A 25,196-nucleotide genomic window follows, 5' to 3' on the forward strand; every position below is an offset into this window, starting at 1 on the left:
TATACGAGCCAGTTTCCCTTAGAAAGTTTTCCACGAAAGCAACCCTCCCCTTAGGCAGATAGCCCTCGATTGCTTTGCCATAATTAAATAAAACCAAACCATATTTGGACTTTAAGTTCTACTAGTGTAAACAAGAAGCCTAATGTGAAAAAGTGGCCTGTGAAGAGCTGCACTCGGAATATGGAAAATAAACTCCGGATTTTTTTCTTAGATACCCTTTTTCAGAATCTCGCTAATGCAATTTGAGCCTTTCTGCTGCCTGCCTCAAGCAGACCGGCACCAGGCTGTTTGAAAGCATATTAAGGACAATCAGGGACGAATTAATCTCCAGCCTGAGCACTGAGGCAAATTCCGCAAAAAGATGTACACAAAGACCAATGTGCACACTAGTACGATAAGCAAGTTTCCGTAATTTAAGGCTTCATCGTTAACTGTCAACTTGGATTTAAAACCGAGCAGTAACTGGGTTTCTGTTTCGAATTTTAGCAACATGGTAATTTTTGAACGAAGCTTCGCTCTAAAATTGCTCTAGGACCACTGTTGGACGAGATTGGAATTTATTAACTAAACGAAAGTTCACAGTGAAAATCTCGAATCTCATACTGAAAAAGGAGAAATTAATCAGTGTTTCGTTTCTAATCCCTATTGCTGCATAAACCATTTTAACGTTTTAGCCCTCCAATATTATCCTGAAGATATTCTTCGTTAGGTGACTTAAAATGCTTTAGGAAAATCTGTGAATTTTGGTAAAGCTATTAATTTGAACCTAGGTTTTAGTCCACAATTTTTAAAAGCCCCACCCTCGCATTTTATTTGATGAATAGCTGTACTGCTGATATTTTCCCTATAATTTATTTTCTTTATTTTATCGAATATTTCCCTCATTCAAATGGCCGGACACGTCGTCTCACTGCTAAGAAGTTTGAAGAGCGCACCACAGAATAGACATGACACCCGCGAAAAAGGATAGAACATGCAACAAGCCTTATTCCCCGCTTTCGGTTTCGAGCTTGTAGTTATCCACTATACATTTCGATTTAATTTATGTGTTTTCTGTAAAGTTGTTACTCTAAAAGAAGAGTCGAAGTCCTCGAAATTCTTTAAACTTCCTTATAAAATTTTGTTAAATAAACGAAGAATTTCTTTTGCAGTCTATTACTATCATACGGTACAACATAAAACAGTTATTTTTAGGAGTATGTTTTTTACTGGCATTATGAAACCGAATCAGTATTCTGACAGAAACGCTTATTTTAACATATTTTCTGTAAATCATATTTCTTACCATTAAATCTGAAATTTATATAGCTTAATTATAAATATTCCTCTACATTCTTTTAAAAACGCAAAGGAAATGTATATTAAAATGCTATTTTTATTAAGTGAAAATTAACTTCCTATCATTACACACATAATGTATATACACTTTCCCTATATCATTGTTTCGTATAACTTCTTATTTCAATCAGTATAGTTAAAGAATAAGTAAAACTTAGTTTCAGTTTCGAACCAACTCTCCTCTAAAAGACATACGCAAACTACAGCGGAAGATTGCTATTATGGCAGAGGAAGTCTGTTACATGAAAGTGAATGACTTCCCAGAGCTGCGTTGAGAACAGTAATTGTTTGAGGTAAGCTGCTGAGGTCATCTCATTTGAATTGAGAAAGCTGTTGCATCACTCCCCCCTAGCCTTTGTATCAACTCTTGACAACGCCTCATAACTAATGAATCGATAACAAAAGTGCGGTCTGCTTAGAATAGCGCTTTCGTAATTGCACGTGCAGCGGAGATCTGATCCTGACCTTCGCAATCCGTTAAGCTATAAATTGTATGTGTTTTTGTAATGATGCTGAAACCTTGCTTTATTATTGTATTATGAGGAGTTCCCGTTAAGCGAAAGCTTTCGAGATTTATTGACGGTGATTCAGTTTGAATTTCGAAGAGAGAAGACGTGTTTCGTATTATGTACTTTGCGTATTCCGAAGTAATAATAGAGTAATAATAAATATAATAGAGCTGAAACTTCTTACAAAAGATAGAGCTGTTGCAGTAAGATTTTTATACATCTCGTTCAGAAAAGCAAAAGGAAAATGAAAAGGACCATAAATACTGTACAACCTCAGGATTTTACTTATTTGGCCAAAATGGATTTCAGTTTTTGATTCTTCCTATCTTATGGAATTTTATATTAGCAGGTCAGTTTAAAACATTTTTATCCTTGTTCTTTCGATAATTATTTTGACTAAATGAGCGAATTTCCAAATGTGATTCGGTTTGATTTTATTTCATTCAAACTTTTTTTTTTTTTTAATCCATAATTTTGGCTATAAATTTCATTGTATTTCTTGGCGTTAATTATCTTGATCCTAAACTTCTAATTTACTTATCTTTAAACAATGGGTATATTGGCATTCAAATATTTTAAGATAGTGTCCCATTATATAGACATATATTATTTCTAAAAATAAGTTATAAGGTAATACCTTATTAAAAATGGACTCAACAATGGCAGAGTAGCTACAAACTATTAAATAATGATATTTCTTTCTGAATTTGAACCCAGGTGAGCAGGCTGGCTAGAGGGCTGTGTTTTTGAAGCTTTTCCCATATTTACGTGAATACATGCAGCTTCCCTTTGAAAGTCCTCTACGAAATCACTCCTCCACTTTGATAGATAGCTCTCTTGTGTTTATTTACTGTATTCAAATAATGAAGTTAAGAAGTTAATTAAAAATATAGCTTACATCGTCGGATTAACAATTAAACAATTGACAGCAACAGGTGTTTTTTTAAGCTGATCTAAATAATATATTTTCATTTAATATTATTAAATATTTCCTCATTTTATACCAAAATTATTCCTTCGAATGCTTTCTTTTTAATTACTAAATGGTGAATTTATAAATGCTTCTTGATGTCTACTATTTGAATGAACTATCAATTTATTAAAAGCTGAAATTAATTACTGTACTTAAAATTTTTAATCATTTATGTGCAATGTTTTATTACTTAATGATAGTTTACAAAGCTTTTCAATTGTTGGATTTATACAGTGAATCTTCTCTCTAAGGCGACCATCCCTGTAAGATACTAGCATTTCTGAAAGTCTTAAATAAACATCGATACTTTTTTTTTCGAATGGCGAACACTTTTTCACCTTTTTTTTCGTCATTGGCCACTCCTAAGGTCGGAAGTTGTGGCCATTTTATTGTGGAGGTATCTAATAGGCGGCCATCGTTATCTGCTAAATCTATCGTTTCTATCTGCTATCATTATCGTTTTAATCTGCTGTCATCATCGTTTTAATCTGCTATCATCGTTATCTGTGAAAAGGACGCACAATTACAACCAAGCCTTTTCCTGGATTCGAACGCGGGCCTTCGGTAGCGCAGTCGGCTTCCCTAACCACTATACCATCCGGGCGACATAAATATCGATACTGAACACTACTTCTCTAGGGCGACCACCTACACAGAAGAAAAATAATTAGGAATCATGGATGGTCGACTTGGAGAGAGTTCGCTGTATGTTTGATTTACACACACAGTTTTTTAAAACAGTGAGATTAATAAAGGAATCGAGAGGAATAATAAAATAATAATATGATCGAGAAGACCTTCAAAATCACTATGTGATAATTTATAAATTCTTTATGTTAAAGTTTAAATTAAAATTGCAAAGGGAGGGCCTTTCATATTTAGGACACATTCAAATTCAAATCTTCAATTAAAAATTATGAGCAACCAGTTAGTACTATAGTCTGTTACTTTAAAGTAGTTTCTTCAAGGGCGGAGCGACATTCCCCTCGTTCCGCCCCCAATTTTGATGGACAGCACCCTCGAAGGGGGTCGGGTCCGAGGTTCTCCCACCCCTCTCCCCTTCCACCAAACTACACGAGAGGACTTTCGACTCGCCGCATATCTGGAGTGCTGCCATACCGACTGACACTATACATTTACAAACATCTATGTCTTCACCGGGATTCGAACCCGAGCCCTTCGGCACGCAGTTGTTTCAGCGAGTTTATTGTAGTTTTTCGACGACTATAAACGTGTCTTTGGAATCGCCCTGTGTAATATTGGGAAATAAATTAGATTTTGATTCTTCAGTGGGTGTTATCGCTAACTGCTCTAAATCCACGGACTCGTAGAACACAACAATATAGTGCCTGTGCATTTCACTATTGCTGGAGTAGATCGCACAGACAGGTAGTACTATTAAACACTAGTTATTCGAACGGGGTCGATATGCCAATCAGATAGGCTGGCTTCAAGGTCTTTTTCATGGTTTTACTTATTTGTGATACGAATACGAATTCTTTCAATACCCAAACGGGTAAGAACGCTAAACACTGCTAATTGCTACTCTCTGTTTCAAATATTGAGAAAAGAACTGGTTTCATGAGCACTCTCGTGTTTTCACTCCATGCATACTGTGAATATGAGTTAGTTTACCTTAAAATGTCCTGCACGAAGTCATCCCTCGTCTTAACTTTAATGTAGTTTACCGTAATCAAAAACTAATCTTCATAATCCGTTTAAAATATTTTCCGCCAAGGCATCCATGCTTTTAGGTACTTAGCCAGAACATGTTTGATAAATCTATCCACTAACGTCTGATAGAAGTTAGTTTCAAGAAACGCATGTGATTTTATTTCACAACGAAAGAATTTGATTTCAAGAGTTAAGTATTATTTGCTTTTTATGTACAATAAAATATTTTCTGATATTATACTGCAAATAACACTAAAAGGATTTTACGCCATTGCAATAGCACTATTTTTTGTAGCATAGTAAGTTAAGAATCATCATTAATTCTATCGCTTTTATCTATTACATAATGCGAATTCGGAAAGCAAATGTGAATCACAAAGTATATTTTAAGCACATCAGCTATATTGCAATGCATTTCACATTTTAGAATTCTGAAGGGAACTTCCGTTTCTATAAAAACATTCAGACCGTTTCCATGGTTCGTAGATTATCACTTTTTGTAATCTAAATATAAAATCTGCTTATGATTCATTTTATAATATTTCGTCATAATTGCCTCTCCAACGCAACCTCTGTATTCTTTTCGAAATCAAAATTCTATGCATGCGGATAACTTATTCATTGTCCAATACATATATTAAAGCAATGACCTTATTAAAAAGAGTAGACGGTTAATAACAGCTCATTATTCACACTAAAAATTAATTATATCAAGCTGTGTACCGTATTTACGAAAATAGTTCTCTCTTTCGCGTACTTTCCTTCTAGTTTTTTAAACGTGTGATTTAGAAACTTTTGATTTATGGTAGCTACATAAAAAGCATGCTCGTATAGGAAAGTACTGTTTAGTGTAAGCAAACAGAATAGTATTGAAATTGATAAATGCTGTGAAGTGCATAATATTATTAGTATATCTTTTTAATGTGCTGAATTATTTACCATTGTAGCTAGCCGCCTCTTCGGAAATAGTATTCAGTGCTATTTTTCTTCTTTCGGACTATCAAGCGGTAAAATTAAAAGAAACAATATAATTTTTTTTTTCAAGTCAATTCCTACTTAAGTCAACCAAAAATAATAATAATAATAATAATAATAATTTAAGAATAATAATAAAAAAAAAAATCTGAAAGGTTTTAGATTTTAAATTACGTCCAAAGGGGTGGTTTTTTTTAAATATCACGTTCTTCGCACTTAAAACATAAAATTAAGTTCACGAGCAATATCCCACAATAGTTTTAAATTGAGCATATCCTTTAGAATTTCCGATACAGAGTCTTGCGCGCTGGAGATAAAAATGTTTTTTTGTACAACGTTGCCATTCCTCGCTTTGAAATCCTTGAGTTTGTTAATAAAAAATTTAGAGATTTACAAATATGAAATTGATAATAAAACAAATTTCAAATATGAGCTTCTTCATGCCTATATTCGCAATAGGATTACGTCATTCGAAATTCGTTGGCTCTAGGTACCGTTGTTTTATCACAATGCAAGAAATAGACATACATTTGTGCAGATTTTTCATTATTTAACTTCTTCAAATATTATGCAGGACTCTAACATTTGGTGGCAACAGTTTGAAAATTGAAACGGACATTTATAGTGATTGATTCAATTTATAGTGATTGAAGCAAAATCGCAAAACGAAAACAATAGTTCTTCAGGGACAAAGCCCCTTTGGACTAAAAATGTTTAATTAAAAATTTAAAAAAAAAATTAATATGTGAAAAAACTGTATTAACATCAAGTGTCATCCACTACAAGTTAAAACAAAATTATATTTGAACTTGCGTGGATGAATAAAAAGTATTTTATTAGCGATTGAAAACTGGAACAAGATATTGGGAGAATGTGAGCTAATAGTAGGAATTTAAAAAGGGGGGGGGAGGGAATGCACGAGTAAATGCGTTGTTTAGGAATAAGTTTTCGAACGTAAAATATTGATCATAGAACATGTTTTAAAGCATATTTAATTTTCATTATAACTAGTTTTAATTTTAATTCTGAGATTAAAATAAGTTTGACACATGTTTGGCCTACGCATAGCGTTTTAGCCTACCTGAAGAATTTTATGCGGAGGTGTCTTAAGGTGTGAAAGACTGATGAAGAAAGCTAGACTATTTTAAGCAACGTTCCTTTGAATACCTAAAGAGCTCTTGTGAAAGCTCATGTCTAGGGTCCATACGTTAAGTAAAGCGAATGATGAAATAATTGCCATTACTAATGTAGTAATCGATTACGTTTATTATGATATTATACATCCCTGTTTTCCCTTTTCACCTATTACAAAGCAAGTATTACACGCGCGATATGAACTTTCCGGGACTGGAAATCGTTTTTTGTGGCCTTGTATTCACGTATTTTGAATGTTGAGTTTCCTTGTTTCTTTTTTCCTCGTTGCAAATATCAACAATAAAATCACATCAAACTTACAACCACTAAAATTGCTGAATACTTCTACATATCAACGCCTTGTTTCGAAAATCCAGACGGGTTTTAATCATGTTTAAGGCGCTGTTGGAATTCAGCTTATTAAAGAAACGTTCATCCATTAAATCAGGACAAAATGGAGAGGAAGTAAGAACGAAGAAGTGATTTTGCACAGTAATGTAGTTTTGTTTTTGAATTTATCAATTATCTATAAAATAGTGTACTTTTATATATTATGCTCCTTTAACTAGTTCTATTATATATATACGTGTATATATTATAATAATATCGGTAATTTTTCTATGATATTGCTGGAAGTTTTATTTGCATTTTTTGCATCTCAATTTGATTACTTTTATACAACCATTAGCTCGTTCTTGTAGGGTAATTTTTTACATCTGTCATCGTTTTCTTTCACAATATTTCAAAATTTTTATTTTACCTTTTGGCTTTTATAAAATTAATTTTACCTTTTGATTTTTATTAAATCAATTTTCAATTCTTATTTTCTTCATTTTCCTATTACGACTTTGTAGAATAAAATTTATGTGGTCTTCAAATCGTAATTCTTAATTTTCTTCATTGGCATTCTTAATTTTTACTTTTGGAATTTTTATTTTAAATTTTTTATTTTTTGGAATTTTAGATAGATGTCTTACCATTTCATTTATTTGAATATTTTTAATTAAATCATTGCAGCTTAGGTGCAGGATTAATAAATAGTTCTTCTTGCCTTTTGCTTATACACACAGACACACACACATACACACACACACACACACATATATATATAACATATTATATATCCTTTTAACTTTAAAGCGTTAGTCCGACTTGCGAGATGACTTAATTAAAGTAATTCTGTGAATTTGGTTTGAAATATGAAATTAAATTAACCATGTAAATTTAATGCATTATTATTATTTTTTAAAAAACTACTAAATATTCCTGGAACTATTCTAAAAAAGAAAGGTTTCACTTTCAGTATTTAGTTTTGTGTAGAACGAAAATATATGCCAACACAATACAATAAAACTATGAAAAGGTTTAGTATCCTTAGGAAAGGGGGCACCTACAGGTAGATGTACGTAAGAGGAGTATTAATTAAACACTTACAAGTAAACCTAATTCATACGCGAGAACGAATAGGGTATTTATAGTATTAGTCTTAATAATGAAATTAGTGTGAAATTTACGAACAAATTGAACAAAATTTGACGCCTGAGATATTCGGTCGTCGTAATTCAAAATTCAGAATTTTTATTGTATTTATGTTACATAGTAGAGAACGTGAATATGAGAATCATATGTTTAAGGAAATATATATAAATAAAATACATTACATTAAAAATACATATATTTACTTTCAGTACACATTTTTGAAAATTTTATTTTGTTGAAAGGTATTGACGCAGACTTTTATGATTTTCATAATTAGAATCCTTTTCTTTTCATAGAAAAATTAGTTCATCAGTATTTTGATACTTTTACGCGTATATAGTAATTATTATAATTGTATGTATTTTGATTTAATTATATGAAATAAAATTTTAAAAATAATAAAATAAAATAATATGTAGTATAAGAATGTGTAGAGTAATGTTTTAGGATATAAACAATAAAAAGCATTAGTTTCTTATTCAAGATAATTTTTATTGAAAATGATGTTAAACAACGGAAAAATTCGAAACATTGCCTTTTCCCGAATCAGCCGGACTCAGTGAAACTGATAACTTAATTTAAAACAAACAGCTGTTACATTAGAAAAGGCACTTCAAGACCATTTTATTTCAAAACTGTGCCTTATAACCACGGAAACGACTCCTGGGGGGGGGGAAAGGGTCCTCCTAATTTGTTAAAATTCTATAATTTCCTCCGTCTGGTGATGATGACACTTTATGATTGTAAATGAAGGATAGGTCGCTATGACTTTGAACTTCTTATTTTAAACTATATAGGATATTATCTAAAAAATAGCTACAGGATACTTTAGGATATTATCTAGAGAATAACTACAGGTAGACGATAGTTATTCTGTAGATAATATCCCTGCAACTTCTTTGGAAGTACTTGAAAAGCAGAATTAACTGATTTTGTCACCTAAGTCCAAAAACTTTAAAGTATTTAAAAAAGTATTTAAAAAAGCATTTATGTTGCTTTAGAGCAAGTACTATTAACACACTGGTATGCATTTATTAAGAATTTTCATATCGCTTTGACCTTACTCTTCCACTTAACTCAAGAAAGTCGTATCGAACACTTATAAATCAAACGTGCATATTTACCCTTTACATTAAGATGCTACTTATCATTTTATAATGTTATTTTTTAAACGTTTGAAATTGAATAATTCTTTCTTAATTAATCTACAGGTAGGAAAAGAAAGGATAGTGATTTTCTGTTAACAGAGCACCAATTGCGAAATGTGCGCCGAAGCGCCATATGTGGTAGCCTCTTGATATCATGTCATAAGTAGCTGTAATACGTTTAACATGCGAAATACCAAAATAAAGCGCGATTTCGAATTTATACAATTTTCTGGATTTTATAAGCGAAAACAGATCGTTGTGTACATGGGGAGATAAAAGCAAAACTGGAAAGATTTCAGACTTTTAACGTCTCACTACAGGATTTGATAAGGTTTTTGTGCTCTCACAGAGCATTTCAAGTTACCAATCTGTTCTTGGACTCACTCCTAATAATACTTTTTTTTGGGGGTCTTTTTAGCTTTATTATTAAGCATCACATTCTTGGCACTTACGCCATATTTCAAGATCAAAATCATAAAATGTTTAAAAATAGCGTGTTTTTAGAATTCTTGATAGAGGATTAGGTGTTCGCATTTTTTTTTTTTTTTTTTTTTTTATTTATTTTTTTTTTTTTTATTCGTTGCACTATTCCTTTGGAAACTGCCACTTGCCTAAAAGAGTTATCATAAGAAAGAAAAATTATATAATGATTTTTATGAGTCCAGCTAATGTTCTTTCATAAAAAGTATTTAATATTTCTAATTAAAACGTCTCATGATTTAAATGCATTTTTATTTAAATCAGTCAGATTGAAAAGTTAAAAAATGTACTTTTGTTGCTTTTCAGTCACTTGGTTTGCTACTCTGTAACAGATGGATTAAATTTAAAAATTAAGTATCTTATGCTTTACTGAATGCAACACACAACATAATGAATATTAAATTTGAAGCAATAGCAAAGGATTGCTTTCAAAGAGCCGAATTTCTGGACTTTTAAAGCTGAAAGATAAATATCTTCATTTTGTCTAATGACTGGCGCGTCTAATCTGGCACGTTGAAGATAAAATTGGTTTTATTTCGAACAATGTTGCCGATCCCACCAGCGGCCGAGCTGTAAAATCGCTGAACATTGATAGTTCCGTCCGGAGTTCGAATCTCGGAGAACGGGTTGGCTGCATAGGCATTTTTCGTGGTTTTCCCCGTGTGTATACGAGCCAGTTTCCCTTAGTTTTCAAGTACAAAAAATATCAGATAATTGCACAAAATTGTACATCGTGCGCAGCTTCCGCAGTGCGCACATTAAACCTTCTACATATTATCATTGCCACAAATGTTTATGACTCGATAAAAAGGCTTACACATTTGACGCTTTGTGTTACATTTGGTTACTGGCACCACGTTAACAGAAAAGTACCAAAAAATATTTCATTATGATGATTATCATCTCTTTATAATGATCTCATAATGAGAGCGATAGAAAATTTGTAAAACTATAGGAAAGAGAAGAAAGACGAGTCTATAAATTATCTGATGTTTGGATGAGCACTTCTTACCAGGAACCGAGTTAATACAATAAAAAAAAAAAAAAAAAAAAAAAAAAAAAAAAAATTCTTATTGCAAATAGGTATGTAATTGTGTTAAATAAACGAAAATTTTCGACTGTAACGTAGACTGATTTTGAGCAAAATATTTCAACTAGGCTCAGGTGAATTCGTTCATGTTAGGAATCGAATTCCAAACCAAAATGATCTCTGTCTTGTAACTTTAGAAGAAAATGGTCACTAACCCTGAAGATGTAGAGACATTAAGTTACTTCGGAGCAGGGGCCGTGCAAAATGAGCAATGTCCTCGCCGGGACTCAAACCACGAACGTCTCGAAAACACGTCAAGCGTGCTGACCACTACACCACGAAGGCATGCTAAGAAGGGGGAGAAATACCTTATATACTCCCTTTTAAAGGGCGTCTGGGGTTTAGGGGACCCAATCGCCAAATCCTGGTTGTGAAGAATCCTCATCCACCACCTTTTTTAGTTCGGGCGCCACTGTAGAGACATTAGGATTTTTTTGCAAACCGGAGAGAGAAAAAATGAGCAACGCCCTCGCCGGAACTCGAACCACGGACCTCTCAAATACGCTTCGAGCATGCTGACTACTACAGTACGAAGGTATGCTAAGAAGGCGGGAGAAATACCTTATAAAGAAAGCTTCTTAACGTAGCAAAGTTGCCTTTATGAAGGGTTTGCTAAGGGATAATTACCTCTTTGCACTTCAAAAGCTGTGGAGTAATTAACAATAGATGAATGGTTTTCAAGCAAAAGTTTACTTAAAGATTATGTAAATTGTTTTAGCCATCTCATTTTCTAATGTTTGTCGCTTTACTGTTATTTTATTTAACTGAAAATTTTCTTGAAATATGTCTGTTCTTTCGAAGGAATTTCTGTAAAGTCATTTATAAATAATTTTGAAACTTTACCTTGGCTGTAATTTTTTACAAAAAAGGATTTTGCTTTAAGATTCATGCGATGTATCTCTCTCTTTAGGAAAAAAATATTTTGCTCAAACACATTTATTCAATGCTATTTAATGTGCAATAAGGGAAAAAAAAAAAAAAGAAAAAGAAAAAAAAAAAAATCTAACTCATTATTTGATCGCTTTGCTTTCATTAACTCACTATTTGATATAGTTTTTGATATTTTTATGAAAATCAACGTTGAAAGAGTGATCCTATATCAGTTATGTTTAGTAGTAAATTATTAATTCTTTTTTGATGTTAAGATATATCTCTTTTAATCTGAAATTTCATTAACTCACTATTTGATATAGTTTTTGATATTTTTATGAAAATCAACGTTGAAAGAGTGATCCTATATCAGTTATGTTTAGTAGTAAATTATTAATTCTTTTTTGATGTTAAGATATATCTCTTTTAATCTGAAATTTCATTAACTCACTATTTGATATAGTTTTTGATATTTTTATGAAAATCAACGTTGAAAGAGTGATCCTATATCAGTTATGTTTAGTAGTAAATTATTAATTCTTTTTTGATGTTAAGATATATCTCTTTTAATCTGAAATTTCATTAACTCACTATTTGATATAGTTTTTGATATTTTTATGAAAATCAACGTTGAAAGAGTGATCCTATATCAGTTATGTTTAGTAGTAAATTATTAATTCTTTTTTGATGTTAAGATATATCTCTTTTAATCTGAAATTTCATTAACTCACTATTTGATATAGTTTTTGATATTTTTATGAAAATCAACGTTGAAAGAGTGATCCTATATCAGTTATGTTTAGTAGTAAATTATTAATTCTTTTTTGATGTTAAGATATATCTCTTTTAATCTGAAATTTCTTAGCTTCCCTCATTCGATTGTTGACTTTTAAACTGCGCTAGCAAAAAGATATGATAAATTCCATAAGAATTCACATCTGAAATTGGCCCGAATGGTCAGCATGCATTTTAGTGTTTTAGAGAGATGTTTCTGTAGTGAGAACTGCTGCGGGTATTAACATATTACCCCGTCGACCATGAAACTGTCGCCAAGCAGGGCAATTTAGCGCCAGAACTATTAGTGTTCAGCGACTTCACCGCTTGGCCATTGGTGTGCCAGTTATAGGTAAGCTTGATTTACCGGTACACTCATAACATTTGCGCTTTCGTTTGATGTAACTTCGATAAATTCTCGATAAACTACTTTTCGTTTTTATGAACAAGTATAAATTAATTATTATTGCTATATTGTTTCCTTAAATTATGAAAAAAAGAAGGATTAAAATTTGTGATCTGCGTTTTACAAAACAGCAAGTAAAGGATTATTTTCAAAGTTATGGTATCGTACTATAAAAAAAATGTGTGTTAGTGAACATGATATCGTCAGCTGAACAAGACCAACAAATCAGTAATAGATTGGAACAATTACTTGCGAGATTTTACTCATAGTGCTCTAAACAAAGCTTTCGCTAAAACAAAACCGTAGAAATTGACGAACGCGTTTTCACGATGCGGCAAAAACGAAGCGAGCTGAATACTGTTTGTTTATTAATCAAAGAGGCATCAGCTCTCTCAGAATTTTAGAGGAAGCATTTGGTGCAATTTCGGCCGTGTTTACCGCCAAATTTCTTGGCTCGATTGTAGCCAGCTCTCGTGGTCGACAGGATAATACGTAATTACTTTGCTTCGTTATTATCAGTTAATCAGTTATAAAACCTCGTTATTAGTTAATCAGTTAATCGCTATTATCAATTAATCAGTTACATCTGCTAATCAGTCATAAATTCATTACAAATATGTTACTTTTTTTCTTTTTTTAATTTCCGTACTAGAAGGCGTATGTCTCTCATATTATGTATTTAAAGTGATTACGTTAAACGTTTGCGCAGGATAACTTTCAGCTGCTAAAAAAAGAATGCATTTTCCTTAGTCTCAGTACCAAAATAATGCTTAAATTTTAGCAATTACTAAGGTCAAAATAATAGGCATTTCTTGCATCTGTTATTTTTAACCTATACTCTGTTGCTCATCCTGGAATAGAAAAGGTATGGTTTCACCCTTCTCCTCGCCCCTCTCGCCAAAGAAAAAGTTGTTGAAGTTAAATTGAAATTATTTTAATACATGTATATAATATGAAACCAGCTCTAAACTGTAGCCTAACTTGATCAACGGAAACAAGAAAAAATAATTTTACTACTGAGAAAAATAATCGAAACTGATAAAATACCTTCCGGTCTCAGATTTGGAATAGGATATACGAAAATGCATAAAATTATTCTTATTTGAAATGCCAGCTTTTGAAGGCAGTTCATAAGATTTCAAAGAATATAAAAGATTAATTCAGATGCATTTCTTGATGAAAAGACAAAATTACGAATTACATAGACACAGCGATTTTTTAACAATAGCATCGCTTTGTTACTGGAAATATAAAAAACAAGTGCCTAGAATGAAAAATATTAGCGCTTTCGGTGATATGCTTCGGCCTTAGAAGTAGAGAATAATATATATCATATCCCCAACATAGGAACCGTTTGCACTTCCAACACTATTTCTAATTATTTTATTTTGCGATCTACTGTATCTAAGCTTTCACTTGTCAGATTGTTTGTAGCTGAACAAACCTAGAAGAGGCCATGTGTTCATCATGCTGCTGACAAAAAAGTCACGTGATTTTGTATTACTTGAGCGGAAAGGTCAAGCTGTCTAACTTCGCTTTCAACTCCTGTGTAATGTTTTACCACGTAAATCATTCAATTCCTCTATCTCTTCAAGTACGCAGATTATCGGAAAATATTTTATCATGGAAACTAAAAATAGACGGCGAGTAATTCAAACCCAGAGGAAGCATGGGTTCATGTCACTCTTAGACTATTTCCGTCATGAGAACTGGAAAAAAATTTGCCGATACGAATGTACTTGTATGTAAAATTAATTATAGAAATTTGATAGCGAATTGTTTTTAATTCGAAGTGTAGCGTGTTTTAAGCATTTTTTTGCTTAGTTAGTATTCAATATAGGATGAAGTTCCAACTAATAAAAAAATTTCAAGTTCCAGATCTTAATACAAGTGAAGTGCTATATTTTCATTGTCTTGAATTAGTAATTACCGTATTTGCCGGCGAATAAGACGTACCGGCGTATAAGACGCACCCTTATGCACATTTTTGAAAGCTAAGATTTCATTACTCATCATTATAATGAATTTATAGTATTTTTTAGTAATATAAATACAAAGTAATACTTTCTGCAAATACCAAATCTATCTGGAAAAGAACACCTTTTAATCTTCTTCATCAAAATCCAGACACTTATCTCCAGAGCTGAATGAAGGAGTCACCTGAAACCTCTTCTAAATCAGCATCCGAATCCTCATAAAATAAATTGTTCTCTGTACCATTCAGTGCATTACCTCTTCCTGATTCTGCCAAGTTTTTGTCGTTTTCTCAGTTGGGTGTGGCTCGAAGTGCCTCTCTACAGTCCTCTTTCCATGTTCTTTAGCATACGTAATCACACGTATAGCTTGTATGCTATGTTATAGAAATGCCGACTTGTTTTTGGACCATAACTTTCCAACAAATTTAAGAAAATTGAACAGTAGAAATTTCACACATTTAAAAGTTCGTAAAAGTCGTGGGTAGCCATAATTAAACTGACAGTGCTCACAGTGTTCTGCAGCGCGATCTATTTGCGAGAATGACGCCACATTTTGTAGGAAGATTAAACAAGACGGGGGACGAAGGATTCCGCGAAAAACAAATTAGTTCCAAAAGTCACCGCTAGGGGAGTATTCGGCGCTGTGTTATAGACAATAGAGTGTTAACAAATGCAAATCAATACTGAAATTACCTTTTATTTTGCATTCAAATAAGGTTCAATGTGGCTGCCGTTGTTGTGGACCACATATTGCATTCTGTGCACAGTATGCACAACAGCAGAAAGTAACATGTCTGCAGGAATCTCCCGTACAGTCCGTGATATGTTATCCTTCAACGTAGCCAGGTCCTGGACTACTCCTTGAAAGACCTTGGACCTTGAGGTAACCCCATAGCCAGCAGTCGCATAGGGTAAGATCAGGCGAACGAGGTGGCCATGCAGTTGGAAAGTAGCGGCTAATGACTCTTTCTGTTGTGAATTTCTGTCGTAGCATCTGTTGCACCCGTACAGCAACGTGTGGAGGGGCTCCATCTTGCATGAAAATTATTTCCCCCAGGCATTGTCTTTGCTGAAGTGCCGGAATGACAAAGCTGTTCAACATGTGGCGATATTTCTCTCCGGTAACAGAACAGGTTTCCGGTCCTGTCGGGCTAATGATCTCATAAAGGAATGGACCTACGATAAATTCCGCTGTAAACCCACACCAAACAGTTACCTTTGGTGAATGTAAGGGAATTGCTGTGCCTGCATGTGGTGGTTTGTCATCCCAAATTCGGCAGTTCTGGGTATTCACAGTTCCATTCAGGTAAAAGTGGGCCTCGTCTTCCCCGTAAGATTTTCCACGGCCAAGCCTCATCCACCTCCATTCTGGCAAGAAAGGTGAGAGCAAAAGTCAATCGCTTATCATGGTCGGGGTACAGTAACTCCTGTACACGGCTGATCTTGTACGGATAGAAGTTGATAATCTTTCGTAAGATTTTCCATACCATACTGTAAGGCGGGTTGCGCCCGCTTTTCATCATGAGGTTCAACAAACCAGGCGGAAGGGCTGCGCCCGTATAAAACAAAACAAAACCGTACTGTAAGGCATATCCATATTCCGAGCTACTTCACGAGCGCTAGAGGTGACAGCATAATTGTCTGGTCCTCTGTCGACAATCGCCTTGGCGACTGCTTCGATTGTATCCTGTGGTACAGGTTTTCGTCCTCTGCCTGACTGAACCTCCAGAGAACCTGTTTTCTCAAACGTCGCAACCATTGCTTTTAGCCCATTAACTGACACAGGACCGTTACCTTTACGCATTTTTTTGTGCGTTCTAAAAGCACGAAGAGCGGCTGAAGCGTTGCACTGGTTGAGATAAAGGAATTTGACCTGTAACGCACGCTCGACTAAAGAAGGAGACATTGCACATAAACTTTCAATCCGATTGATTCGAAACGTAACACATTGCCTTTTAAAACCCAAGCAGCTGGCACTGTGCGAATGGATGTAACGTGAAATTTGAATAAAGAACTTCTTCTGCTCAGCGTACGTGATACAGCAGATCACGAGACTTTATCGGTGTTTATGTAGATTTTACACTTTTTTAAAAGTGTTGCCATATTGCACTTGAACTAAATCAGAAAATGTGCATAATAAAAGGAAATTTTATTCCGTATTAATTTGCATTTGTTAACACTCTATTTTCTATTACACAGCGCCAAATATTTCCCTAGCGGTGACTTTTGGAACTATTTTGTTTTTTCGCGAAATCCTTCGTCACCCATCTTGTTTAATCTTCCTACAAAATGTGGCGTCATTCTCGCAAATAGATCGCGCTGCAGAACACTGTGAGCACTGTAAGTTTAATTATGGCCACCCGGTACTTTATTCTTAGAACAGGCGAATTTGAAAAGTCTTATTACGCTTATACAAGCAATATTTTCAATAAACATATTGGAGAAGAGTTTGTAAATTTGCGGGAATTCTCTCTTGGAAAAATTATCAAGAGCTTATAAATATTTTGGCTTCGTTTATTTGATTATGGCAAAGCGCGCTAGGGCTATTTGCATAAGGAGAAGGATACATTTGTGGAGGACTTTCTAAAGAAACCTGGATCGTATATAAGTTACTCACGATGAAAACTACGAGAGCACTTATGCAGCTAAAGCCCGTTCGCCTGGAATCGAGCCTAGGTAAGAACTACTGGTGTTTAGAATTTTGTAATTTAAAAATGATAATAGGTTTAACAAATATAAAAAAGAAAACACTTTAAAGTTTTAGTCAACTGCATTTTAATTCACTACTCTTTTCGTTAAGCTGAATTTGCCAAAATGCACTGCTAGCCGTTTAAAACAGAAAGCACTTTTATTTTTGGCATTTTCGAGGTAACCTCCAATTAGAGTTAAATTTATATATTATTATCCTTTTATCGCTTTATTTAGATCTCTAAATAAAAACGTATTTTCATACTATTCTTTTGATAATAGTCAACCATTGAATTTACGCATTCAATACGTTCTTTTATTTCCTCAATGATATTTAAATTGTCCCTTCTTTGTAGCTCTTTCTTCCCTTTATCTCGTATAGCTACTGGATTTTTTTCGAAAGTGAATTACTGGAATTGCATTAGCTGAATTTTGTATTCTCCCTTTAAACAGACTAATCTTTTAAATGCATTTTTATATTACTCTAGTAAGGCTTCCGTTTAAATAGATGTTACTTTTAGTATCAAACCTAGTTCATACATGATTTTAATCCTAATATAGAAGGTATTTCTTTGTCTATAACCTGGAATTCTGTCATACAGTTTTTTAACCATTGGTTGGGTTTATTTAATCGTGGCAAAGCACCCGAGGGCTATCTGCCAAAGGGGAGGGATGCCTTCGTGGAGAACCTTCTAATATTTTACTCCATATCGGGGGTTAAGTGGTACTACTTTTCCCATAAGCGAGAGAATATAATCAATCTTTTAATTTCTGACTTCTACATCAGAGCATTTTACATTTTTACACTGGATTCAAAAATACTTAGCGTTGTTAGCTCATAGGAACATTCCAACTAATGAAATGTCAGGATTACCAAATCATCGACTTTATCAGTATAAAGATAAGATCGTATAAATGCAAAGGATAATGCAGAGTTTTAAGAGTGCAAGTGGAAAGAAAAGAAAAGAGCAACAAAAATAATCTCGAAATTAATATTAAATACAGTTTCTCGAGAAGAAAAGAAAAATATTGAAATCACAACAGCAAATAATCAGAAAGACTTCTTTGAAAAGGATGTGAAAAATATTCGTAATATAGTTTTTCATAATAATTTAGGAAATGCATTATATATGGATGATAATCATTTTATTCATAAGACCAGTGAAGAAACTGTTAAAACGCCGTAAAGATAGTACTTGGACTGAATTCTTGTCTTAAGAAAATAATAGCAGACAACGAAGATGTAACATTTTATAATTTTGTAATTAATTTTTTTACGTTTTGTGTTACCTTTATTTATTAAATATCATGTTCTTCCGGACTTAATTCACATAAAATTCAGTTCAGCAGCAATATCACAAAATATTTAAAAACAGCATATCCTTAGTATTTCCGATAGACAGTCTCACGCGCTGGAGACATAAATGTTTTTTTTTTTTTTTTTCCCTACAATGTTGCCATTGCTCGCTTTGAAACCGTTGAGTTTGTTAATCAAAAATTCGTTAAAGTTTTACAATGAAATAGATAAAAATTCAAATTCCAAATTCGGACTTCCAGGTGCCCGTGTTCTGGTGGAGGATTACGTAATTTAAAATTTGATGGCTCTAGGTACCGTTGGGTTTTCACAATGCGAGAAACATACGCACATTCATGCAGATTCTTTATTATTTAATTTCTTTAAATACAATGCAGGGCTCTAATATTTGGTGGCAGTAATTTGAAAAGTGAAACTACGTTTTATAATGGACTACGCAAAATACCAAAACGAAATTAATAGCCCTTCTGGACAAATTACCCCCTTGAACTGAATATATTTTTAAGCAAATTTAAAACTGAATGCACTTTAAAATTTAAGGTAGCTTTGCAGCTCTATGTCATAATTTAGAATTTTGTATTATATTATTAAATAAATTTTGTTGGTAAAACTGAACCTCCTCGGTAAATAAAATCTTAATTTTTATGCACTGATCAGTATATTATGCTGAAACGTCTTTTTCATTTTTGTTGAAACCTAGTAGAATTCGTTTGGCAGATTTACAAAAATTAATATTTAGGTTTATTATTTCAGTTTAGGTTTATTATGTTTTTTGACTTACGCTTTCATATTTTACGTGATATTTAATTGCCATATGTTTGAACATACCCTCTTTGAACACATGTTGAAGAGCAAGCTGAAATATTCATTCCTTAGACACTACAATATACTACAGGGATATAATAACATTAGTGAATTTCTTTCGTGATCACGAAATTTTTTCATATATGCCCATGATTTGTAGATTTTTATCTTGTCTTAATCTGTTACGGGTTTTCTCACCTGTAACGCGCTGTCACTCTGAGCATAACAATTACATTTTATGCTTCTCTGATCGACCAAAGAGAATTGAAGGTTTTGAGTGAAATTCCGATCTAATAATCGCGATGACCTTCTAGAGTATTTAAGATACTTCTGAGCTGTCTACTTTCCCAAAGACCTCTGCATACTATTGAGGTTAAGTTATTTGTATTCAAGTCTCTTGACTGATAAAGCTTTGGGTTGAATCAACTGAATGAGTGAGTATTGAGTTTCATTTAAAACTCTAGTCTTTAATGAGTATTAACTTCATCATTTATTAATTTTAACAGAAGGGAAGTTTCCGATAAATCTATAGAAAAGTGAATTTTGCTTCTCCTTTCTTGTGTCAAGATGCTTTGAAAAGAGGCATCAGGATGATATCTTGATCATAAGGTCTTAAACGTGCGTACGTTAAAACTATCTGATTCGCCAGTATGTCGCGAAAAGGCATTCTGAGCCATTTTTAATTCAATGAATGTTTCGTAAAATTTTAAGCAATTATAAGAAAACATACTCTCTGAGCTTATTAGTGTGGAGATATATATGTATTTAAACTTAAAAAATTTTAACATGAATATTTTCAGTACAATGAGGTAAAGAAAAGAATCTTTATTCATCTCTAGAGCGTAAGCCTGGCATCTCATTTTTATTTTCTTTAATTATTTTTTAGTCTTGTGTCTTTCTATAAATAGGGACTAGCGTAGTTGAATAAATTATGATAGTGTTTAGAAACTGTGGTAGGCGTTACAATAACAAATAATTTTTTTTTTTTTTTTTTTTCAATACAAGAACTCTTACGTGTATATGTATGTTATGATTTTTCCTGTGCATATTTATGTAAATTACGATTTGAAAATCAATTAATAAAAATAATTTAGTTTCTTTATCAAGTCTTTGGTCCAGTCCATGTCTTTATACAGTAAATAACATAAAATTAAGGAATTATGCGATAAGGATAATTATTTTTACTTCTAATAATTTATGTCAGTTAAATCCAGTTATCAAACATAAAAATCACGAAGAGAAAATAAGCATAATAGTTAGAAAAACACAGAGGATCCATATACAATCGATTCCGGTTAATCGGATCACATCGGGAAGCGATCGTTTTGGTTCTAATAACCGGCTGCTCCGATTACACGAACATGCCCTATGTTGTAAGACGAGACGTGCTGTATGTAGCAAATAGGTAATGCATATGTAAATCATGTACTAAAATGTAATTATTACCTTTATTGTGCGGTACACACCTATGGCGAACATACATGTACAAACAAGAACTACAGTCGAACTTTTTTCATTAAGAAAATTAATTTAGAAACAAATTCTAAGAAACGATCTCCTCGATACTCAGCATACAAAGCACAATATAAACAAGTTCTTACCAAGTTCCAGTCAACATATGAAGAACTTATCCAATGTGATCTCACGCGTCCTCTCGACGAATTGCACTTGAACGAAATCACCACAAACATCTAACGCAGCAATGGGACTGGCTTCATTTCCCTCCTGAATGAAATACCGACGCAAAGTTTCAATGCATTTCCTCCCATCCTGTGTTGCCACTTGCACCAACTTGCATCATCATCATGTCACTTGCATAATCATCATCACTTTCTTGGTCTTCCGATGCTGTCGTGTGTTTTGCTGCAACGATTGCAGCGTCGTAATCTTCATTTTCATCGTAGCATTGAAGCTCGTTGTCGATGGATAAAAATTCTTCGCAGTTTTGTACCTGTTGAATTTCCACATGTCCATCATCATTTTCACTTTCAATGAGCATGCCCACATCCATCTCCAAAACCAAGTGCTTAACCAAGTGCTATACCAAGTGCTTTTTCGGCAGCTGTCGGCCACAAATGTAACTGCTTGTAAGATGTTGACCTTTGCACTGACTTCGCTGGCTTTTGACGATGAGATCGGCAAACGTTCTCCGATTGCTTCAAGATGTAATTAACCAAAATTGCACGATAAAGGGTATTCAAATATTTCATGATGTCCATGCCCACTGGTTGGACAAAAGCTGTGGTCCTGGGAGGTAGAAATTCCAGTTGAATGTTCTTCAAGCAATCTAAATGAGGATGTGCTGCACAATTTTCAAGAAGAAGCAGCACTTTTCTCGACTGGCGTTGTAACTCTCTGTCCCGATCCTTCAGCCATTCTTTAAACGTTTAGAGGTCATCCACGCATTTCTGTTCGCACGATACACAACTGGTAAACTGTCCATCCTAAATTCTTTAAAGTAGCGAGGCTTAGGGATTTTTCCTATAACCAACAGCTTCATCTTGCCCGTTCCTGACATGTTTGAGATGCACAAGACAGTTTTTTGGTGCCAGAGAGTGCAACATATTTGTAACTTAACGAGCCGTCCGGTGTAGCACGATAAGACAGACCAGTTTCATCAGCATTGTATTGTAGATGTCATCTGCTGAAAAACTTTCAAGAAGCTCGTTCAGTTTTGTTGATTTTCATTCTTCAGCATCTGCGCTTTCTTTCTCGCTATGTGCTTTTTTGAATTTTATGTCATATCTAGATTTCCATCCAGACAACCAACCGTCCGTAGCTTTAAAATCATCGTGGCTCAGTTTTTAGCTTTTGCATTTTACCATTGAGTCGCTTACTCGCACAGCTCGTCCAGTAACAATGGTAAACCATTCATTAAGAGTCTCATCGACGTCTGGATCCTTGCCTTCACGCTTCCGTTTTTTGGAAGTTCCTCCTCGTCCTTCACATTGTGCCCATTCTTCTCGCAGCTCATTCTCTTGTTTTAACAAGCACGAAATTGTAGTCTTTGCCAATCCGGTAATTTCCACCAATCGTTGCTGTCTAGTGTTTCGTGGTTGTTGCTTGATCTTATCCAGGAAACCAATTTTTTTCAGCTAACGTCAGGTCCCGTCGTGGCATTTTGGCAGGGGAGACAAGACAAGCGCACAGTTCACTGACTAAAGAGGTCTGAAGAAACCTTGGTGTTTCGGCGTGAAGATGTTGAGGTCAAGACAGAGATAAAATGTTTGCCATTCAAATCATCCCAAAATGGCTAAAATCATCCCAAAAGGGTGGTGAAATGATAGCTTTCTCGTGTAAACTTTAATCATGATTGACAGGCGGGAATTCCTTTCAGGTGGAGGCGGACAGTCTATCGTTCATTTCCTCGAAAATCGGAGACTCAGTGGGACAAATAACCTCGCTGGCGGCTACTGGTAGCTCTGTTTTAAGAAAGGTCAAAGAAAATGGTGTGCATGTTCACCTCCCACTGGTTTTGTTCTTGTTATGCACTTTAAGGAATTCCTGATTTTTGATAACCTGATTCAACTGTATATTTGCTATTATTTTTCATGTTAATATTATTAGGAGTTGTTACTATTATTTTTCACTAACTATTTACTTTGAGTTTTGGATTTTTTATATCAGTTCTTGTTTCCGTTTTCTCTGCCAGAATGCAAATGAAGTAGAAAGTACTTAAAGGAAATGTATCCGGAGTTTAATTTAGAGCGTGTTCTGCCTCTCAGGGCCACGTTATTGATATAGCTAGCTCAGAGAAGGTTATATTATACGACTTTGTATTATATTTGCCAATATTTAAAACTGTTATGCCGGTAAGAAGTTCTGAGCCAATTTCGCGTTAAATCCTTTGTGTAGCCCTTGGCTATTTTTATTTGAAATTTGAATTTGCTATTTCTTTACGTTACATCGTCACAAGGAGCTGGCTGATTTGTAATCACGAGTCGTGCATTAAGTTCTGATTTAATCAATTTATTTTTTTTTTTAAAAAAAAAAACCCTTCTCAGATCTCTGTCGTTAATTTCAGACGTAGCTATCGCTTATCATTCGCTCACAGTCTATTAGGAGTTCGGACTTAGTTTATGTTGCCAAAGTAAGTCAAACTTTATAATATCGTTCATGTAACAGAAAAGTCTAGAGTTTGAAGCTTTAACGGCTAGTAATAGATGGAAGAAGAAGTGATTAATTAAATGAATTATTTTGTTTATTTGAATATACTAAAATACATGAAAGCTAGGTGCCTGAAGAAGAGTTGCCTATATTTGGAGGACTTCCGAAGGGCATTTTGAATCGTATTTACGTTACACATGGGAAAAATTCACAAAACTACCCAAGCAGCAGTGTGTTTGTCGATAAATGAACCCACGTTCAATCAACCACTATCAACGTTCAGAGGTTCCAGTCACTTGGCCGCTAATGGACCCAATGAAAGAACGAACCTGCTACCTTGGAATTTAGTTTGTCAGTCGCTCTTCATTTAATTTTTATCGAGTTTAGTTCTTCTCAGTAAGTGTTATTAATGTATGCATAATTTAATGATGCTTTAATAGTACTGAAATGCTGCTTTGAGGGTATTTTAATGGTCTTATATACGAACAGTTGTAGCACATAAAATTGCAAAGGATGGTTATGGTATAGAGAGAGTATTAATTTTATGCAAACGGGTCTAAATACAATATGCACGTTGTAATACGCTGAGTTTCAAATAATGATATATTGTTTTCGATACTTTAATATTTGCATTATTTTTGGGCTATATCTTGCAAACTTTTTTTCTATATTTGTTCAATTGTTTATATAAATGAAACATAGTATCTGAAGCTCAATTAATTACATATAGGATTAATATACTGTAAATTGTACAATAATAAACAACGTTGCTTGGAATTATGTAATTATATGCATTTTACGTTAAGAAATTCTATGTAATGAAGATATTATGCAGAACTTTATAACTAAATAACCTTATATACAATATACAAAGACCAATGCATGTATTACCAGAAATCGTGTAGAATATGTTAAAACAACATACTATATAGTACTATGTAAAATTGTATCGACAAGATTGCTGTTGTAAAATTATGCAAAATTTTCCTACTTACCATAAGATCTACCTCAGATTGTATTATTTTATGCTTTTAAATATAAATAGAAACCAAGAATATAGTTATAATAATCAAGAATATAATGGAAACAACTGATGAAAAATTATTAGATATTAAATAAAAAATTCAGGCGTTAGCAAACTTCATGAGTATTATAAAAATGTATGATGTAAAATATTTACGTATCATGGACTTGTGCATCATGATAATTCTGAACTTATGTAACATGAATGTAATAATGTACGTATGATATATGATGTAAAATTAAACAAGTTGTAAAATATTTTACATTTGTAAAAACGAATGTGACTGTAAATATTACAAAAATCGAAATAAATGCCTTCTAGTTTGCTAACCCTTCTCTTGGAGGGGCCTAGCGGGTACTAGATGCCACCTGCTTGGATGATTAAATTTTGAAAGACTTTTAGAGGAAAGGTTGGGTAAGTGGTCATTTTTAG

General features: G+C 33.5%; 1 protein-coding gene across 4 annotated transcripts in view; it reads left to right on the forward strand.

Annotated features, from left to right (window-relative positions):
* Positions 1-1,833: 1,833 nt before the first annotated feature.
* Positions 1,834-25,196, forward strand: part of LOC118194536 (membrane progestin receptor gamma-like) — a 67,610-nt gene continuing 44,247 nt past the window's right edge. The window contains exon 1 of one of the 4 annotated variants that reach the window (XM_085806617.1): positions 1,834-2,196. The gene's annotated coding sequence lies outside the window, so the exon portion shown is untranslated. Of the gene's footprint in view, positions 2,197-6,939; positions 7,096-19,995; positions 20,068-25,196 lie in introns of those variants that run through there. The other 3 variants (XM_085806619.1, XM_085806618.1, XM_085806620.1) reach the window with 3 other exon arrangements.

Source organism: Stegodyphus dumicola, chromosome 12 (assembly GCF_044657685.1).
Source record: "Stegodyphus dumicola isolate Sdum_Otavi_A_Nest chromosome 12, ASM4465768v1".
Taxonomy (NCBI): Eukaryota; Metazoa; Arthropoda; class Arachnida; order Araneae; family Eresidae; genus Stegodyphus; species Stegodyphus dumicola.